The 21,588-nt window shown below is 44.3% G+C and overlaps 1 protein-coding gene and 1 long non-coding RNA gene across 2 annotated transcripts in view; both read left to right on the forward strand.

Annotated features, from left to right (window-relative positions):
* The window catches only part of LOC132113316 (heme transporter FLVCR2-like), a 49,864-nt gene that overhangs the window by 22,430 nt on the left and 5,846 nt on the right, over window positions 1-21,588 (forward strand). The gene's annotated exons all lie outside the window — the stretch shown is intronic.
* On the forward strand, window positions 1,092-1,886 carry LOC132113315 (uncharacterized). Its single transcript, XR_009425146.1, has 2 exons — window positions 1,092-1,208; window positions 1,477-1,886. It is a non-coding gene; the product is annotated as an uncharacterized LOC132113315 (long non-coding RNA).

The raw sequence follows: 21,588 nt of genomic DNA on the forward strand, positions 1-21,588 counted from the left end.
AAAAATGAATACAATGCAAAAGGTCTTTATTTTTTGTAATTTCATAATAATAATAAAAACTTTATTATATTCTAGATTAATTGTATACAAACTGAAATATTTCAAGATTTATTTATTTATTTATTTTTAATTCTGATTGTTATGGCTTAGGAAAATAAAAAAAATTCAGTAGCTCAAAAAACTAGAATATTTCATTTTGAGCTTGATTAGTTTGATTAATTTTGAGTATAAGTGTGGACTGAAGCTGGAGTCAGCGCATCAAGAGTCACCACACTCAGACATCTTCAGGAAAGGGGCTACAGCTGTCACATTCCTAGAACCAAGCCACTCCTGAACCAGAAAAAACATCAGAAGCATTTCACCTGGGGTAAGGAGATAAAGAACTGGACTGTTGCTCAGTGGACCACAGTCCACTTTTCAGATGAAAGTAAATTTAGCATTTCATTTGGAAATCAAGGTCTGGAGTCTGGAGGAAGATTGGAGAGGCACAGAATCCAAAGTCCAGTGTGAAGTTTCTGAAGTCAGTGATGATTTTAGTGCCGTGACGTCTGCTGGTGTTGCTCCATTGTGTTTTATCAAGTCCAGAGTCAATGCAGCCATCTACCAGGAGATTATGGAGCACTTTATGCTTCTGTCACGGGATGACAGACAGGGAGGAACTATTGTCCCAGGAAATGTTTCTGGGTGGGAGCAGTTTGGCGTGACACCGGGCCGGTTCCGGGGTTTCCCCCATGTATTGTGTCCAGGCACAGCGATTTAATGAAGAGACGAGCTTCAGCTGTGCGATAGGAGGGAAGTCAACGGTGATTGGGACACAGACTGATTAGGTGGATTATAAAAGGGGCATTATGACATAAAGAGGGGAGAACAGAGTGGGAATGGGAACAGAACAGGAATGGGGATGGAAACGGGGGGAACTGGTCACAGCGTTTTGGGGAACTGGAAGAATGAATCTACAGAGTGAACTGGATGAGGATTGGAGAGCGGCTGAGCACCCCTTCCATCTATGCAGCAGTGTTGGAGATTTAAGTTCTAGAATGGTAGAAGATGCCGGCTGTGACCATGAGCGAGAGCTATATTCACTGTGAGTTTGCTGTGGACTGCAGTGCCTAGTGTGAAGTGAACACGTGTGATTCTTTGAGGTGATCTATTGTATGCACAAGTGTGGATGGATAATTCTGCTACCCGCTCTGAGGAGAAGCCGTTGGGTGAAGATCTCTTACCATTGTCTGTCCATTATCTGCTGTCATACTCAGAAGATAAGCTGCTGTGTGAGTCTCTTACCACAGGTTGTTCTATTTTCTGCTGCTGTCTGCTCTGAAGAAAGGCCACTGGGTGAAGCTCTCTTACCATTGTCTGCTCCATTATCTGCCGTCCGTTCTGAAGGTCCGCTCTGAAGGTAATCTGCCATGTGAAAGTCTCTACTACAGGTTGTTCTATTACCTGCCGTTGTCTGCCCTGAAGAGAAGCCATTAGGCGAAGATCCCTGTATCACTGTCTGTTTGATCACCTGCTGTTCAAGGAGGAACTGTCGTGGGCTCGATCCTACTATACATAATTTTTACTGGTTTGGAGAGGAACTGCTGTGCTACTCCCTTGTCACTGTTATGCAGGTATTGGCCATTGGCTGTCCCGAAGAGGAACCATTACTTACCATCGATTGCTTGGAAAGGAATCGCTGAGTGGAGATCTCGTAGCCCTATCTGTGCTGTTATCTGCTCTGTGGAAGGATTGAGTTGGCTTCCCGTTCTGTTATCTGTTGGGTTGGGACCATTGTGCCAAGAGCCCCCACCGCTGCTGGACCGAGGGGAACAGAGTTGGAACTCTTTCATCATGTGTTTTAGCATTTAGGATCTTAACTTAATAAAACTGATCTTTTATAATTACCTTGCTGTCCGTCTGTGGTGTCTCTGGGTAAACTCCTCGAGGTGGTACATTTAGTAGGGACCAGTTACCGGCCTGTGACACTTCCATCTGCTGACAAGCTTTATTGGAGATGCTGATTTAATTTTGCAGCAGGACTAGCACCTGTTCACAGTGCCAAACCACTTCCAAGTGGTTTGATGACCATGATATAACTGTGCTTGATTGGCCAGCCAACTCACCTGACCTGAACCTCACAGAGAATCTATGGGGTATTGTGAAGAGGAAGATAAGTAACATCTGACAAACAATACAGAGGAACTGGAGGCCACTATCAAAGCAACCTGGGCTTCAATAACACCTCAGCAGTGCCACAGGCTGATTGCCTCCATGCCACGCCGCATTGAAGCAGTAATTCATGTAGAAAGAGTCCCAACCGAGTATTGAGTGCATAATTAAACCTGCTTTGGAGATCTTCAACATTTCTGTTTTGTAAATCTTTTATTATTATTATTATTATTTTTATTGATCTTTGAGAAAATACTGAATTATTTAGAAGATACTGAATTCTTAATTTTCCTAAACTGTCATAATTTTCCTAAAAAGTCATAACCATCAGAATTAAAACAAAAAACTCTTGAAATATTTCAGTTTGTGTGCAATTAAACTAGAATGAATGAATGAACGAATTAATCTTTTTAATTAAATTACAAAAAATAAAGAAATTTTCAATGATATTCAAATTCTTTTGAGATGCACCTGTAAATGTCTAAACATCAGTCCACCACACTCATCATTAAGAGTCAATATTTTTGTACTTTGTGCCAAGAACAATATTTTTCGGTATTCAATTAACTTTAATCATGTAAATTAACTTTAACTTCAAACATTTTAAGTCAAAATATCCATTTTCATGTTGCTGTTTATTTGTATTAAATAACAGTCAAGTCAGCATTACACATAACACATTTGGCAACCACACAAGCACACACACACACACACACACACACTCCTATATAAATATATATATATATGGTACCAAATCTCTTTGTAACAGACACGCCAGGTTCCATCACTAACCACGCCAAGTACTAATCACTCCCACCTGCTCCTCATCCACCTGCAATCACCAGTTCACTACAAATACCACAAACACGCAAGCAGGAGCAGGTCTCATTTGCAACAAGGTCTAACCTGCATGCTTACTCTAAGGACTAACGACCTCTCTACTTACCTCTCTCCAGCAATCTCCAGTGTCTCCAAGTCTCCATCGTGTGCGTGTGTGTGTGTGTCCACTACCTCCTGCGTCTAGAACTCTTCACCAACGGATCCCATCATCACTACCACCAGCACCAATACCTCACCGTGCACTACCTGCTCCTCTGCTTGTGCCTCAATAAACTGTGTTATCTGTTCTTTCAGCCTCCTGTCCTAGTTTACTGTAACAGAAGGCCGGACCAAGACCGATCGGTACAAGCATGAGCCTCACGGACCCCTTCCAGGACTTTGTCGACGCTTTTTTATAATTTAAAACAAGGGAAAATGTCTGTCAATGAATATGCTTTTAAGTTCAGGACTCTTGCGGATGGAATGAGCAGGCTTTACTGACCACCTACCGTCAGGGATTGGAACCTCAAGTGCATATGAGGACATCATCGGGCTCAAACGCTTCATTCAACTCTCCATCCGCTTCGCCACTTGTATGCAGTCGTGCCTCGAAGAGCACCAGGGCCAGGCGTATTCCAACTCGCCACTCTGCCGACCAGAGACCGTCAGCTCCCCAGAACCAGCTAGCGAGCCCATGCTTGTCGACTCACTGCTGCTGAATGGCAAAGATGGCTGGCCCAGAATCTCTGCCTCTACTGTGCATCTCTGGTGCATATCATCTCCGTCTGTCCTCCTCATCCCATGGTGAGTGCCATTCTCCCTTTGAAGTATCAAATGAAACCACTCACCACTATAGTGACACTTACTGCCGTTGACATATCTCTTCCAGTTTCTGCCCTCCTCGATTCTGGGTCAGCCGGCAACTTCATCTCTGGCACCCTCTTCCGTCAGCTCAAGCGCACTACCATGGCAATGCCGTCAGCCTACCAGCTCCATACAATAACCGGAAAACCACTAAGTCGAAGATGCATTCCCCGGTCCGATAACCCTCCAAACCGGGCTACTTCTTAAGGAAGAGATCCATCTGCTGGTTCTGGAGGAATCTACCGCTGACATCATCCTAGGGCGCCCATTGTTGGAGCAGCATAACCCAGTTATCTCGTGGAAAACAGGTGAAGTCCTGAAGTGGGGCGACTCCTCCTGTTTCCAGGCTGCTGTATTACTGGATTCCCTGTTCCAGCCAATCTCTCCCCGGAACCACGGTACCTGTCTGTACCACATCCATCGAGAGCCCGGTAGAAAAGCAATCCATTTCCATTCCAACCTGTTACGCCCCCTTCAGTGATGTATTCTGCCCCAAACGGGCCTCCAAGCTGTCTTGGCCATGGGATTGTGCCATCGATCTGCTTCCGGGTGAACCAGTGCCTAAAGGAAGGATCTATCCCCTGTCCATCCTGGAAGAGAAGGCCATGGAGGACTACATCAAGGAGGCGCTGGCGCAAAGTTACATCCGTCCATCTACCTTCCCTGCTGCATCCAGCTTTTTCTTCGTGGAAAAGAAGGACGGAGGCTTGCGGCCCTGCATTGATTACCATGCCCTCAACAATATAACTGTAAAATTCCATTATCCTCTTCCCCTCGTCCCAGCTGCCCTGGAACATCTCTGTTGCGGAGGTTCTGCAACGCCTGAGGGCCTTCCACCTATACCTCAAGGCCGAGAAATGCTCCTTCCATCAGCCTTCAGTGCAGTTCCTTGGGTATAACATCGATAGCAGTGGCATCCGGATGGACGAGGGGAAGGTGAACGCTGTCAAGAACTGGCCTCTCCTACCACCATCAAAGAACTCCAACGATTCCTCGGCTTTGCCAATTTCTACCGGCGTTTCATCCAAAATTACAGCTCCATCACCAACCCTCTCACCAGCCTCCTCCGTAATAAACCCAAGTCTCTGTCCTGGACCCTTTCCGCCACGGAGGCCTTCAACTCTCTCAAAGAGTCTTTCACTACCGCTCCACTCCTGGTACATCCTGACCCCAATCGGCCCTTCGTCGTCGAAGTCGACACCTCCACCACTGGAGTGGGAGCGGTCCTATCCCAGCAGCAGGGGAGTCCGAGCCGCCTCCATCCATGATGCCCTGTCCCGGTGTCACGCCCCTGAGGAAAGCCTAGAAGAACCTGAAACTATACTTCCTAAAAGGTAAACGTCAGTCCTATCACCTGGTCAACCGAGACCCTACCCTCCTCCAATCCCTTCAACAACACTCTGCTGGGTTGCCCACCAGGATGGCAATACATCCCCAGGACATGGCGCACTCCACTCATCCACTCTGCACACACGTCTCTTGGCACTGGTCAACCGGGGGTCAATGAAACCCTCTTGCTGCTAAGGGAACGCTTCTGGTGGCCCAACATGGAATCGGACATCAGAAGGTACATGCATGGATGTAAAGACTGTGCCATCTCCAAGAGTCCACGCCACCTACCATCAGGCAAGCTCCACCCTCTGCCCGTCCCGAACCGCCCATGGTCACACCTAGGGGTGACTTCATCACAGATCAAACTTCATCACAGATCTGCCTCCCTCTGACAACAACACTTGTATCCCTGATATAGTTGACTGGTTCTCTAAAACATGTCGTTCCCAAGCATTCCCAAGAAATTGTCTCCAACAGAGGTCCCCAGTTCATTTCCCGGGTTTGGAGAGCCTTCCACTCACTCCTAGGTGTGGCCATCAGTTTGTCCTCTGGGTACCATCCCCAGTCTAACGGGCAGACAGAGAGGAAGATTCAGGAGATCGGCCACTCCCTCTGTACCTTCTGCCATGGCCACCAGGACTCTTGGAACCGGTTCCTAGGGTGGGCCGAGTACGCACAGAACTCCCTGTGACAACCTTCCACCCGACTCACTCCATTCCAGTGCATGCTCCGCTACCAACCACTGCTCTTCCCATGGTCAGGTGAGCCCTTGGACGTCCCATTGATCGACTACTGGTTCCGAGAGAGCGAGAGGGTCTGGGACGCGGCCCACCACCAACTGCAACGGGTCCTATGTAGGCGCAGGATGACAGCCAACCTTCGCCGTTCTAACGCCCCGGAATACCAACCTGGACAGAAGGTCTGGCTGTCAACCTGGGACATCCGCCTGCGCCTACCATGCCGCAAGCTTAGTCCCAGATTCATTGGCCCATTTACCATCACCGAGCAGATCAATCCGGTCACTTTCAAACTCCACCTGCCACCTGAGTACCGGATTCACCCCACTTTCCATGTCTCACTCCTCAAACCTTGCCATCCTTCTGTTTCTCCCTCCACAGAGCCTGGCATAGCCGAAGCCCCCCTTCCTCTCCTTCTTGATGATGGAGCTGCCTACGAGATCCATGACATCCTGTGCTCCAGCATGGTGGACAACTTGAGTACCTAGTGGACTTTGAAGGATATGGTCCAGAGGAACACTCATGGGTCCCATGCAACGACATCCTGGATCCGAACCTACTAGACACTTTCGACTCTAATCACCCCGAAAGACCGGCTCCACGAGGAACTGGACGTCCACCACGTCGTCGGGGTCCTCGGCCCTCAGGAGCGGGCCATGGGGAGGGGGGTACTGTAACAGACACGACAGGTTCCATCACCAACCAATCACAGCACACTCCCTCACCTGAGTACTAATCACTCCCACCTGCTCCTCATCCACCAGTTCACTACAAATACCACACACACGCACCCAGTCAGTGTCTGGTCTCGTTTGCAACAAGGTCTAACCTGCATGCTTACTCTAAGGACTAACGATCTCTCTACTTGCCTCTCTCCAGTGTCTCCATCGTGTGTGTGTGTCCACTACCACCAGCGTCTAGAACTCTACACCAACGGATCCCATCATCACTACCACCAGCACCAATACCTCACCATGCACTACCTGCTCCTCTGCTTGTGCCTCAATAAACTGTGTTATCTGTTCTTTCAGCCTCGTGTCCTGGTTTACTGTAACAGTGTTATGTGTAATGCAGACTTGACAGTTTTTATTTTTTTACCTGATGTAAATAATAGATTTGTTCAGCGATGTCATTCATAGTAGGAATAAAATGTACCTTTAAAATGAAAAGGGCCCAATGCATGAAAACAACACATGACTATATTTAACAAACTAATAAACACAAACAAGATTAAATGGAGCTAAAACTTCTATTTATTCGGAATGACAGCTATTTACACATTCCCATTCATATTTATTGTATTCAGGAGCAATGGATTATTGGTTTCCATCAGCCACAATGCTTGGTAGAAGATTTATGAAGGTCTGGTCTGTACATTACACCAATCAGTGCACTATAGAAATCAATGCTGTGTTTGTCTTGTTGCTTGGCAAATTGGATTGAAGAGTTGGTTTGTTTTTAAAAAGTAAACCGTTTCTGTCGATTAAAGCACAAGTTTAATTAAGGGAAGCATGAATAACACATTTAAACAACACTTGCTTTACTCTGTCAGATTATACTGAAATAAAACCGAACAAGTGAAGTAAATTTAAATATCCTTTGAGACGCGAGCAGCATTTGCCTGATGTAGAGACTTTCCTGTTTGTAGAATATTGATTAGCAAATGTGTTCTCTGTTTCTAGAGTTATCATCTACCTTCTGATATTAATAGATGGTGATTGTTATGTAACACAGTTGCTCATATATTTGTCTGTGGATGGATTCTTTCCGTATCCATCATGAAAGCTCTTCACTGTAGTCGTCTATCTTATCTCTTGTGAAGCGCTGGTTTGAAAACTGCCTGTTCAATGAGCACACATCATCCTGGCGCTTGTAATCGGCTCAGAGTTGTTTGAGTCAGAATTGCCCCTGGCAGATCCCAACAGCAGCGGTGAAGTGGGGCGTTTTCTTACGCGTGGTTGTACTGAATGGCTTCATAATACACTGTTTATTTAGAGGGAGCTAAAGACACAAAAGACCTACTTACATGTACAGGAATTTTGTTTTTCTGCTGAGGCTGGTTATGATTAAAAAATACATGCTTTTCCTAGAAATATGTGTGGATGTGTGCCACAGCAGTCTGTCAGATTCTTAAGACATGTGACAAATCGCCTCCCATAACTTAACATTTCCACTTCAATATTCATCACAGATGAACACTACAATGTTCTCAATATAAATCTACTATTTAGTTTGATTTTCTCTTTATTTGATCAAAATTTATATTACGTAATCACGCACTCCTGCAGAATGAGGCAGTTCTCAATAACTCAATTCCTATATTAAATTTAGATGAAAATCCATATTTAACAAAATTTGTGTGTATTTTAAAAGTTACATAGCTACCATATTCTGACAGAAATAACAGGCTCAGTTTGAAAATATACCTTTTTTACTGTAAGGGTTTTGTGTGACTGTGTCCCTACGTCTCTTAAACACTGTCGAATTCAATTCAGTTCAGTTCATTTCTAAAATCAGGAAATAGCAATCCTAGCAAGCTAGCAATAGCATCCTTCCTTGATAATGGCCTTGTTTTCTTTTCTTTTTTTTCTCTCAGATTTCACTTCAATTGTATTACAATGGACTGACAAGGATGATGAGATGCAGATAGTTGTAGTTTAAAACTTTATTAACAAAATAAAAGGGAATCCAAAAACACAACAGCTTTACACATGACACGCAAAGACAATACCGGACAAGGAGCTAAGAAAACTGAAGGTATGTAAATAGACAGAAGAATAAGAAACTTCAGGGATTTAACAGTATGAAAATTTCCTGTCACAATTATGGTGACCAAAATTATCACGGTTATAGTACTGACACATACATCACTTCAAGTTTTATATTTAAAATCAACAAACAACAAATAATATGACTTTTTGTTTGCATAATCACTAAAACAATAACATTACAAATGATGACCGAATTTTAAATGACAACATGACTGACAATAGTTTATCTAATAGAAGGTTCAAATATCTCATGTTAATGTTCAAATATAGCTTTGAAAAAAATTATTTAAAAGGTTTTCACCAAAAGAAATGGGAAAACAAAATGCCATTGAATCTTTTCTGAAGATTCAGAGTCAGAATCTTCAGTTGGCATGAATAAAGGCCCCCTGTAGCGAATCCATGCATTTTTGTAAGATAAATATCCAGATTTCAAATGTAATAAACACTTTTTTTCTCACTTCTGCTGACTGTGGGAAACCTGAAGATGTCAAGCCGGATGTTGTAGTTCGTCAGTGAAGCATAGTTATTGACGAGTGTGGAGAGAGAACAAAACAAAACGTTGGTCACGAATTAGATGCACAAAAAGAGGATTTGTAAAGAAAAACCTTGGAGGATTTCAAAATAAGACATGTGGAGATTGGTTTTCCTTTGTTAAAGTAACTTTTTTTTCCTTTGCTCCTATATTTCCCAGAGGCACGCACACACAATGTATGTCTTCTATCTTCCACCTGCACGTCTTCTGCATCCCCTAGTCAGAAGATGTTAGAAAAAAAGTGTTTATTAAAGCATCAACAAGTGTGGACATTTCCCAACATCACAGCAGTAATGACTTTATGAACTACCTTACTTCTAAAATCGATACTATTAAGGGATAAAATTGTAACCAAGCAGCCGTCAGCTACAATATCGCATCAGACAGTGCACTATAGATCCCCTGACAAAAAGTTCCACCCATTCTCTACTGTAGGAGAGGAAGAATTTTATTTTTATTGTAACTTGTTAAATCATCTAAACCAACAACGTGTATGTTAGACCTAATTACATCTAAGCTCCTAAAAGAGGTGCTTCCAGAAGACATACATCCTCTTCTGACTATTATTAATTCCTCATTGTCATTAGGATATGTCCCCAAAACCTTCAAACTGGCTGTTTTTAAGCCTCTCATCAAAAAATGACAACTTGACCCCAAAGAATTTGTGGTACCCATGAAAAATGAGTACACAATATGGTTGTGTGAATAATAATATCTTCCTTCTATGCCTTTCATATGGACATTCATGAAGTACTTTATTTTTTTTTACTTTGCACGGACACTTGAAACAGAGACTTTTATTTTGACACGGGATCGCGCTTTCGGGCTATCTCTGCAGCTTCCGCTCACACGATACAGAGGAGCTGGCAGAGAACAGACGCGATTCCCGACTCTCTTCTTTCTTTCCTGTATTTTCAGGTATATAGTACAAATGTTCGGGGAAAACTTGACTAAATAGGGTAACATCCATTTAATTACAATGTTCAGTGAGGGCTGGTTGTGAGAGTTTGATAACTTACATCTGTGATTCCTAAAAGTGTTCATACTGAGGTAAAACTACTGTAAATATTCCTGTGTAATGCAATATTTGAGTCTAACATGTTTATTCAGTGTCTCAGATCTAAATGTTCCATTGAGTTATGTGTAAAAGTTAATTGTTTATGTTATATGTTATGTGCAAAGCTCACTCTGAACTCGCGCTTGGCGCGCTTGATGGTCACGTGACCAGCTCATGCAGAAGTGTGTAACGGCAGCCTAAATAGCTGTTAATGCTTTGAAATGTTGATTTTTGACAAACTAACGGTGAAACAAATGTCACAAATGTTTTAAGAGTTGAAACAGACTTAAAATATGCACTTAGGTGAATAATCAAAGTAATAACTTGCTAGATTTGACTGTTGACCCATGAGAAAGTATGGAAAGAGTATTGTTATATGTTCAAACAGGTTAAATGAGAAAAAAGACAAACAATGAAAAGAGATTATATGAGTTTATTTTTGTGGTTTAAGAAACTGGTGGATGTTGAAGATTGATTTGTTGTCAATAAACACACGATACAGAGGAGCTGGCAGAGAACAGACGCGATTCCCGACTCTCTTCTTTCTTTCCTGTATTTTCAGTAATTTGTCTGCTAGGTCTCCGGAGGCGGGGCCTGCAACAGATTCTTGGGGGCTCGTCCGGGATCCACTCCATGTGACGCTAGGAGGCGGATCCAAAGATTTCCAGGACGTGGGACCAGGCAGCGTTGGGGCTAGAGGCCGGCGACTGCTACATCCACGGACAACGAGGCAACAAGGCGTGTACCAGGTGATCTGCTGGTGACTGTCTTTTCATCCTGAGGTTGAGGCTACAACCGGAGTACTGAAAAAGCGACATAATGGCGGGTCGTGCAAGGAAACAGCTGGTGTGGGACATAAAGAGAGATTTAATCAATTTACCTGCTGACGAACTGTTCCGCATTGCCAAGGGCATCGGGCCAGTACCTGGACACCACACAAGTGAACTGGATCTGGAGGATAGTGAGGTTTGTTTCAAGTACATTGACGATTACATGTCCAGTGAACATTTGCTTGAGGCTGAGGACCAAGGGATGAGCGAACTGTTGACATTACAAGATACTGTAAAATCAGCAAAACAGATTGGCGCTGCTGTATCTACACCTGATGTTGATATAAACACACACTTTGCACATGTGTTACATCCATCCACCACTGGTGACACTTACATGACTCCACCTCATGTGGCATCTGACTCAGGGGGTGTTAAGGGGACTGAATCTGAAACAAACACAAACATACATAAAATGCTTGCAGAATATGAAGAGATAAGTAGAAAAATCCACCAGTACATGACACTTACCCAGCACACGGACTCGACTCACACTGTAGCGCAGGGAAACACCACTACATTACACGTAAATCACACTGAGCGACCTAAACATGTAGCTCATGATTTTGCTTTTCCTACGGGGTTACAGTATATTCAGCCCCGTGAGTTTAAGATACACGGAGGTCAGATTGGGGACCACTCGTCAGACATCACGTATAACAACGTATGCAGGCAAATAGACAGTGGTCTGAAAGAGAACTTCAGCAATGCCGACATTGTCAGAGGGGTGCTGCGAATTATCAAGCCGGGCATTTTTAAAGATATGCTAATGAACAAGGATGATATGACTGTAGCTGAGTTAAAAGGTTTCTTACAATCGCACTTGGGGGACCGAAATAGCACTGAGCTGTTCCAAGAACTAATGTGCACCAAACAGAGTGAGCATGAAACCCCTCAGCAATTCCTGTACAGAGTAATGGGGCTGAAACAGAAGATACTTTTCGCAGCAAGACAAGCTGATTCAGAGAGAAAGTATAATGCAGTCACCGTGCAGGACGTGTTTTTACATACAGTGTACCAGGGCTTGAGTCACCGATGTAAAGACATTCGCAGTGAACTGAAGCCGCTGCTTGCGGACAGTAATGTGACTGATGATGCCATACTCCGACATGTAATGAAAGTCACTAGCGACGAAAATGAGAGGCTGCGACGGTTAGGGCCACCAACCAGAACAAAACAGTCCACAGCGAGTAGTGCCCAAGTCCATAGTGAACCGGGCAGTGATGTGGGAGGAAGGACAGAGGCTGCGGTAAAGAAAAGCCAGGACGACCCAATCAAACAACTGACTGCAAGGATCGACGCTCTAACCAACATGGTCGATACACTACAACACTCGATGGCAACACAGGTCGAGCGGGGCTGTCACTGCTGCACCAGTCATCCAGTCTCCCACAGAGTAAGCCGGTCACGTTGCTGTTCACAGTGTACAAGAGAAGGGCGACAGGACTGTCCCCATTGCTTCATTTGTGGTGAGGAAGGGCACCGGGCAGCTGGGTGTTTGAGACGACCTCAGCGGCAGGGAAACGAGAACCGGCCACTGTAGAGGGGCAACCAGTGACCGCAGAGCGAATGTCCCACACTTATGCAACCTGCTCAGAGCTGGGCAGGCCCGGACACAACAATCAGAGACAAAAAAACAAATCAACAGACACAAAAGTGGTGCATAGGAGCCCAGGAGCCAATGATCTGGATCCCTGGCAGAAAAAGAATGACACAATAATTAAGCTAACTGGAAGCAAAGCTTTAACCCAGTGCAACCTAAATGGACTCACTGTGAGAGCACTACTTGATACAGGTGCACAGGTCAGCATAGTGGATCGAATGTGGAAGGATAAATACCTACCCAATATTGAGGTGAGGCCACTGCGAGACTTACTGGGATGTGAAAATGACCTGGAGGTCTATGCTGTGAATGGGAATCCAATTCCATTTGACGGATGGACAATCATTACAGTTAACTTGCTAGGAAATGAGGATCCCAACCTGTCCATTAATGTCCCATTCTTAGTGAGCAAGATGCCGATTGAGAGACCACTTCTGGGCTTCAATGTAGTAGAGGAACTGATTCAGGGACAGCCTGAACGACTCATGCCAACACTTACCATGCTACTAGCTGGAGCCATTAATGTTCCTAACGAGAAGGCACAGACCCTAGTCGAGGTGATACGGACAGCAGATGAAGATGAGGAAGGTGGCAGTTTAAAGGTCGGCCAAAGAGGAGTCATCATTCCAGCAGGACAGGTCGCCTGGGTTCAATGTCGAGTTTCACCAAAGTTAGCACAGATGGACGCTGTAGTCTTGTTTGAACCACAAGAGGATAATGCCCGCTTAAGACATTTGGATATTGGGGAGGGACTCTTGGAGATACCAAAACAACGTAATCCATGCATCTCCATACCCATTGGGAATAACACAGGATGTGACGTAGCTCTAGAGCAGGGTACGCTCCTCGGAACACTGCAGCGGGTAGAGGAAATAGTTGATTCTGGACGAACAAGTGGAGCAAGGCAGATGGCAAGGGTCCAGACTGCAGCGACACAAGAGGGAGGAATGAACACAGCCGGGTGGTATCCTCCTGTTGACTTAGAACATCTGAGTGAGAGCCAACGTGAAGTCGTACAGAAGATGTTATATGAGGAGTCTGGTGCCTTCAGTAAGGGCGACGACGACATCGGAAGTATCCCCAGTCTGCAGATGTCAATAATCCTTCAGGATGACATTCCTGTTCAGAGGGCGTATTCGGCAGTTCCAAAACCCCTGTTCAGTGAAGTAAAGAGCTATATACAAGATCTCCTGGCAAAAGGATGGATTGTCAAGTCCAAGTCGCCATACCCCGCTCCAGTGGTTTGTGTTAGGAAAAAGGACGGCAACCTCCGGCTTTGCGTGGACTACCGTCTCCTAAATAAGAAGACTATACCTGATCGACACCCGTTGCCCAGGATACAGGAGCTAATTGACACACTGGGGGGATATTCCTGGTTCAGCATCTTAGACCAGGGTAAGGCATACCACCAGGGCTTTATCGCTGAGGGTTGCAGACATATGACAGCATTCACTACACCATGGGGGCTGTATGAGTGGGTCCGTATCCCTTTCGGCCTGTCAAACGCACCTGCTGCCTTCCAACGTAGCATGGAGGAGATGCTTGACTCATTAAGGGATGAGTGCTGCATACCATACCTAGATGATGTCCTATGTTACGCAGAGTCCTTTGATGAACATGTAGAGAGCCTAAGGAGAGTATTAAAAGCCCTTCAGCACCACGGAGTCAAGTTAAAACCTGGAAAATGTGAGCTGTTCCGTCAAGAGGTCAGGTACGTGGGGCGTCTGGTGTCGGCTGAAGGGGTGCGGGTAGATCCAAAGGACCTGGAAGCTGTCCGGTCTCTCACACGCAGGATTCCTCAGACGGTGGGGGATATACGAAGGTTATTGGGGTTTCTCAGCTACTATCGAACATTCATCCAGGACTTCTCCAGAGTCGCAAGACCCCTGTATGAATTGCTGCAGAGGAAGCCAGGGACTGAGCAGGATGTACACAGCCGAAGAAAAACTAAAGGGCCACAAGTTCCTTCAAAGACTCCAGTGGAATGGAACCGAGACCACCAGCAGACTCTAGAGAGACTAATTAATATGCTTGAGAAACCACCAGTTCTGGCATATCCAGACTTCAATCAACCCTTTACACTCCACACCGACGCATCGGAAGAGGGTTTGGGGGCTATCCTGTACCAGCGACAGGAGGGAAAGTTGAGGGTCATCGGGTATGGGTCCAGGACACTGACGATAGCTGAGAAAAACTATCGATTACACAGCGGAAAACTCGAGTTCCTGGCGTTGAAGTGGGCGGTATGTGAGAAATTCCGGGACTACCTATTCTACGCCTCACACTTCACAGTGTATACCGACAACAACCCACTGACATACGTGATGGGCACAGCGAAGCTAAATGCAGTGGGCTATCGCTGGGTCGGGGAGCTATCCGACTTCCGATTTGACATCAAATACCGGCCAGGCAGGGTTAACATCGATGCAGACACTCTGTCCCGTCTCCCCCTGGATATTGAAGCATTTGAGTCAGAGTGCACAAAACAGTTGCCTACCAGTGTAATACAAGCAGCCTGGGAGGGTAGTCGCGTATCAGAAGATAAAGATGTGGCCTGGATCGCAGCATTGTACCTGTCTACGGGGGGAGGCGAACTACAGCCATTTACCACTTGGTTGCCGACAATTGGACTGGAAGAGCTGGTTACCGCCCAAAAAGAGGACCCAGTGATTTCACAAGTAAGACAGTGGAAAGTCGATGGGGTCATACCAACGGAGGAAATGAGACGAAGCATGACAGGGACCAGCAGAAAGCTCATGTACGAATGGAAAAATCTGTATCTGGGAAGGGGACTCCTCTACCGAAGGGCAAGGGAAAGAACACAACTAGTCCTACCAAACATGTATAAGAAGTTGGCTCTCGAGCACCTCCACGACCGGATGGGACATGTGGGTACGGAGAGAGTACTCAATTTGGCAAGGGATCGATTCTACTGGCCGTACATGAAGAAGGAGATAGAGGGGTATGTGACTAGGAGGTGCCCATGCATAAAGCAGAAGAAACCCACCGCACACGTCCGAGCACCTATGGGCAGTATCACCACGCACTCACCTCTGGAGCTGGTGTGTATAGACTACCTCCACTTGGAGCCGAGCCGAGGAGGATATGAGTATATCTTAGTGGTCATGGACCATTTCACCAGGTTCGCCCAAGCCTATCCAACAAAAAACAAGTCAGGGCGGACTGCAGCAGAACGCTTGTTCCAGGACTACATCCCACGGTTTGGATACCCGGCCAAATTACATCACGATCAAGGCCGTGAGTTCGAAAATGAACTGTTCCGGAACCTCAGACAACTTGCTGGCATCGGTCACTCCCGCACTACTCCGTACCACCCCCAAGGGAACCCAGTGGAAAGGCTCAACCGGACCCTTTTGCAGATGCTGAGGACACTAACAGACAGGGAAAAGGAGAGATGGAAGGAGCACTTACCTCAAGTGGTGCACGCTTACAACTGCACACGACACGAGTCCACAGGGTATTCTCCCTTTTATCTGTTGTATGGACGGCATCCTCACCTTCCAGTGGATCTGATCTTTGGCCTGGTGGAGCAAGAGGAAGAAACAACACCAAACGGGTATGCGGAGCAGTGGGCACACAGAATGACTGAAGCATACAAAATCGCAGAAAGTCACAGCCGTCAGGCAAGCACCAGAGGGAAAGAGCAGTATGACCGGAAAGTGAGAGGAGTTGTGCTGAAGGCAGGGGATCGAGTACTGGTCAGGAACCTCAGGGAGCGTGGAGGCCCAGGAAAGTTGCGGTCCTACTGGGAGAAAGCAGTATATGTGGTAAAGGAACAATTGACTGACAACCCCATATACGTGATATACCCTGAGAATGGTGATAGCAGAAAAACCAGGACGCTGCATCGAAACCTGTTGTTACTGGTGAATGACTTACCGGTGGAAGCTCCAGCAATGACACCTAGATCCATGCGGCCTGAAAGACAGAGAAAGACAGTTAGACGAACAGTCAACCAAGAGAACGTCGGAGATGGTGATCTGACTGACTCAGATGCCGAGAGTGGAGTAGGAGGATACTGGTTGAGAGCTCCAGTCAGCTGGCCAATAGTGGGGAACAACCAACTCCCAGAACGAGCACCTGTAAGGGAAAACATTCAGTTAGTAGCTACAGATACCTACCTTGATGACGCTACATGTCCAGACAATGCTGATGAAGGAAACTGTGCGAACCCCGAAAGTGAGTCTGAGGACATAGATGGGGCTGTGGATCTGAGGATGGAAGGGGAAACCAGTGTGAGAAAGTCAGATTTATACATATGACATGTTGGGTCAACCTGCAATCCACCCCTATCCCACACTGAACTCAGTTACTGTCTACCCCATTCCACACATGCCTGTTTGGGGTTCACCTACTTACACCACACCTATCACTTACCCTCACTTATACTTACCTCCAGTACACACACCTTATGGGGTTGCTACTGCTGTTTATTAAGAGTGGTTGGTTATGGGATTTTGCATTTCCTTTTGTCAGGGAGAGTGTGGTACCCATGAAAAATGAGTACACAATATGGTTGTGTGAATAATAATATCTTCCTTCTATGCCTTTCATATGGACATTCATGAAGTACTTTATTTTTTTTTACTTTGCACGGACACTTGAAACAGAGACTTTTATTTTGACACGGGATCGCGCTTTCGGGCTATCTCTGCAGCTTCCGCTCACACGATACAGAGGAGCTGGCAGAGAACAGACGCGATTCCCGACTCTCTTCTTTCTTTCCTGTATTTTCAGGTATATAGTACAAATGTTCGGGGAAAACTTGACTAAATAGGGTAACATCCATTTAATTACAATGTACAGTGAGGGCTGGTTGTGAGAGTTTGATAACTTACATCTGTGATTCCTAAAAGTGTTCATACTGAGGTAAAACTACTGTAAATATTCCTGTGTAATGCAATATTTGAGTCTAACATGTTTATTTAGTGTCTCAGATCTAAATGTTCCATTGAGTTATGTGTAAAAGTTAATTGTTTATGTTATATGTTATGTGCAAAGCTCACTCTGAACTCGCGCTTGGCGCGCTTGATGGTCACGTGACCAGCTCATGCAGAAGTGTGTAACGGCAGCCTAAATAGCTGTTAATGCTTTGAAATGTTGATTTTTGACAAACTAACGGTGAAACAAATGTCACAAATGTTTTAAGAGTTGAAACAGACTTAAAATATGCACTTAGGTGAATAATCAAAGTAATAACTTGCTAGATTTGACTGTTGACCCATGAGAAAGTATGGAAAGAGTATTGTTATATGTTCAAACAGGTTAAATGAGAAAAAAGACAAACAATGAAAAGAGATTATATGAGTTTATTTTTGTGGTTTAAGAAACTGGTGGATGTTGAAGATTGATTTGTTGTCAATAAACACACGATACAGAGGAGCTGGCAGAGAACAGACGCGATTCCCGACTCTCTTCTTTCTTTCCTGTATTTTCAGTAATTTGTCTGCTAGGTCTCCGGAGGCGGGGCCTGCAACAAATTAGTTAATTATAAACCGATCTTGAATCTCCCTTTTCTGTCCAAGATACTAGAAAAGGTAGTATCCTCACAATAATATTCCTTCTTAGAAAAAATGGTATCTGTGATGATTTCTAGTCAGGATTTAGACCGTATCATAGTACTGAGACTGCTCTCTTTAGTTACAAATGATCTGCTCTTATCATCTGATCGTGGGTGTATCTCTCTATTAGTTTTATTGGATCTTAGTGCTGCGTTTGACACTATTGACCACAACATTCTTTTGCATAGACTTGAACACTTTGTTGGCATTAATGGAAGTGCATTAGCATGGTTTGAATCGTACTTATATGACCGCCATCAATTCGTAGCAGTGAATGAAGAGGTATCATATCAATCACAAGTGCAGTACGGAGTACCTCTAGGCTCAGTACTAGGGCCATTGCTCTTCACGCTTTACATGTTACCATTGGGAGATGTCATCAGGAAACATGGTGTTAGCTTTCACTGTTATGCTGATGATACTCAGCTCTATATTTATTCGTGTCCCAGCAAAACACACCAATTTGAAAAACTTATGGAATGCATAGTCGATATAAAAAACTGGATGATGAGTAATTTCTTACTGCTAAATTCTGAAAAAACAGAGGTGTTAATTATAGGACCTAAAAACTCTGCATGTAATAACCTAGAACCGGAGTCACCAACCCGTCGATCGCGGTCGACAAGTTGATCTTGGAAGCATTTTAAGTCGCTTGTGAAGATTTTTCAAAATCTGAGAATGTTTTTTTAATATTTTTATTCATTATTATTTATTCATTTAAAATGTGCGAGCCTATTGTGTGTAGTAAATTGTGTCTAGGGGAGGGAGAGGGGTATATCTGTCCAATCAAATAGCCTATAGTTTACATATAATGTCTGTAAAACAACCGATTTCTTTATACTTTCACCTGGCACCGCAGCAAGAGCCTCCTGCTGACTGCACGTGTGTTACGTTTGGAGACCCAGGGAGACACAGGAGACAAGAGATCCAATCGCAGTGTGGGTTTTAATGGGTAATCCAAATCAGAAATCAACAAGCAGGGGTCAAAACCATAAATCCATCCAACAAATAAACAAACAGGAAAGGATAAGGAACAGGAACAGGAACAGGAACAGGAACTCAGAAGACGAGGAACTCGGAAGGCGAGGAAACTGGGTGACGGAATGAAAGGACTCCATGAAAACAAATGGAAACAGACCGGATTATATAGGCAGGGTAATGACTATCAATTGAAGACACCTGAGTGCAATTAACAGGAGTGCAATTACTGTGATGAAGGGACAAGGCTTTGTGGGAATTGTAGTGCCTGCGGTGAGGTGCCTATGGGGAAGTGAGACCACTAGTGGACACCCAGGGAAACAGAGACCAGACAACGTGACAACGTGCACCTCCCAAAACAAACAAGACATTTATACTTGATGCAACTGTTTTAGACTGTTTTAGTTCACCACACACGGTTCGGCACGCGCTTCAACTTTAATCTGACAAAGGATCTGTAATATCATCTGTAATATGGCCTGCTATAAATGGCACGTAAAAAACAGGGTTCAGCTAATAAATGTTTCTGCTGATGCATGCGCATTCTGGCTTCCCAGGCATTCCAAATCATGAGAGGAAAAAAAAAACCTGGACAAATCATTCACTCTTGTTCAACGCGAATGCTGTATATGAGCAGTAATTTTATTCTGTCATCACCTGGGTGCTGATATCTGTGTTTAAACTAAACTCATTTAAGCTTTATCAGTTTAAACATTTAAGAGCCAGAGGACACAAGCTCGTGCAAACCCAAAAAATCTGTGGTTATACAAATGGTAGTCAACACGCCAAAAAAACATAGTTTTACTATAATAAAACCATGGTTATTTTTCGTAAGGGAAACTCGCGCCTCAGCACGCGCGCAAATATAAGCTCTCTCTTAAGTATTGTGTTTAAATGGTCAAATTCACACAAAAATCATGTCAAAATGCCTGTTTTGGTAAGTATCCTACAGCAGACATAGCCAGCTGAACGTAGGCCACTGTATCAGTGCATTCTCTTGAAGTGACAGTCTTTATATTAATCGAACAGCAACAACAAAGAAATCACTCACTGCTCCCGATTAAAAAGCTTTTGTAACTTTAATAAAGAACCTTTAATTTATACAGTCAAATATGCGATGCTGTTTTACATTTGATTACATTATTCAATTTCTGTAGTTAAAAATGAATGTAGGTCTGTAATTTGTATGAAAATATTTTTGAAGAATTGAAGGATGACTGTTGTCATAATATTTTGAATGCTAGTTGCAATTTCCATTTTGATGAGATATGAACTGATTATTGTGTTTATATACGAGTAATAAGCCTGTGGAAATACTTCATGTTATATTACTGTTGACAATGTTGAATTATAGTTGGCAGTTTGTATAGTTATATGCTATGTGTATAGTTAAATAATTTGCTAGTGACTAACAGGCAACAAGAATGTCAGAGTAGAACTTACATTGTGGCCTTCATCTTGGTTTACATTTGGACTTTGGATGTGATCTTAGGCTCGAAAAAGTTGGTGACCACTGACCTAGAACACTGTCTAATACTTGATGGCTGCTCTGTCAATTCTTCGTCATCAGTTAGGAACCTAGGTGTGCTATTTGATAGCAATCTTTCCTTAGAAAGCCATGTTTGTAGCACTTGTTAAACTGCATTTTTCCTGCATTTTTAAACTGCATTCATCTCAAAAATATATCTAAATTATGGCCTATGCTCTCAATGTCAAATGCAGAAATGTTAACCCCTGCATTTATGACCTCAAGGTTAGATTATTGTAATGCTTTATTGGGTGGTTGTTCTGCATGCTTAGTAAACAAACTACAGCTAGTCCAAAATGCAGCAGCAAGAGTTCTTACTAGAACCAGGAAGTATGACCATATTAGCCAGCAGAACAAGAAGCCATGGCAAAGTAGGGATCCAGCAGAGCAGGAGGCCAGGGTGGAACTGACAGGAAAAAAGACACCACAGCGGAGCAGATGGGGCTGAAGATCCTCATGGTGGATAAAATGGAGCTTAAAGACCACCACAGCAGAGAAGGTGGAGTTGAAGACCACCAATGAAGAGCAGACAGGACTGAAGACCACCATAGCACTGCAGATGTTGCTGAGAAACTCCAAAGACCAAAGATCATCAAGACAGAGTTGATGGAACAGAAGACCACCATGGTGGATAAGCCAGAGATGACCAATAATAGACCATAACAATGGATAGGCTAGATTTAAACTGACAGCACAAGAGGTTAGAAACGGCCTCTGTTGTCTTGACAGAACAGACTCAGAATTTGAGATCACCCTCCTTGGTTTTGACAGGACAGGCAACGGGTACAGTGTTGGCCCCAGTGG

Source organism: Carassius carassius, chromosome 32, assembly GCF_963082965.1.
Source record: "Carassius carassius chromosome 32, fCarCar2.1, whole genome shotgun sequence".
In the NCBI taxonomy this organism is placed as follows: domain Eukaryota; kingdom Metazoa; phylum Chordata; class Actinopteri; order Cypriniformes; family Cyprinidae; genus Carassius; species Carassius carassius.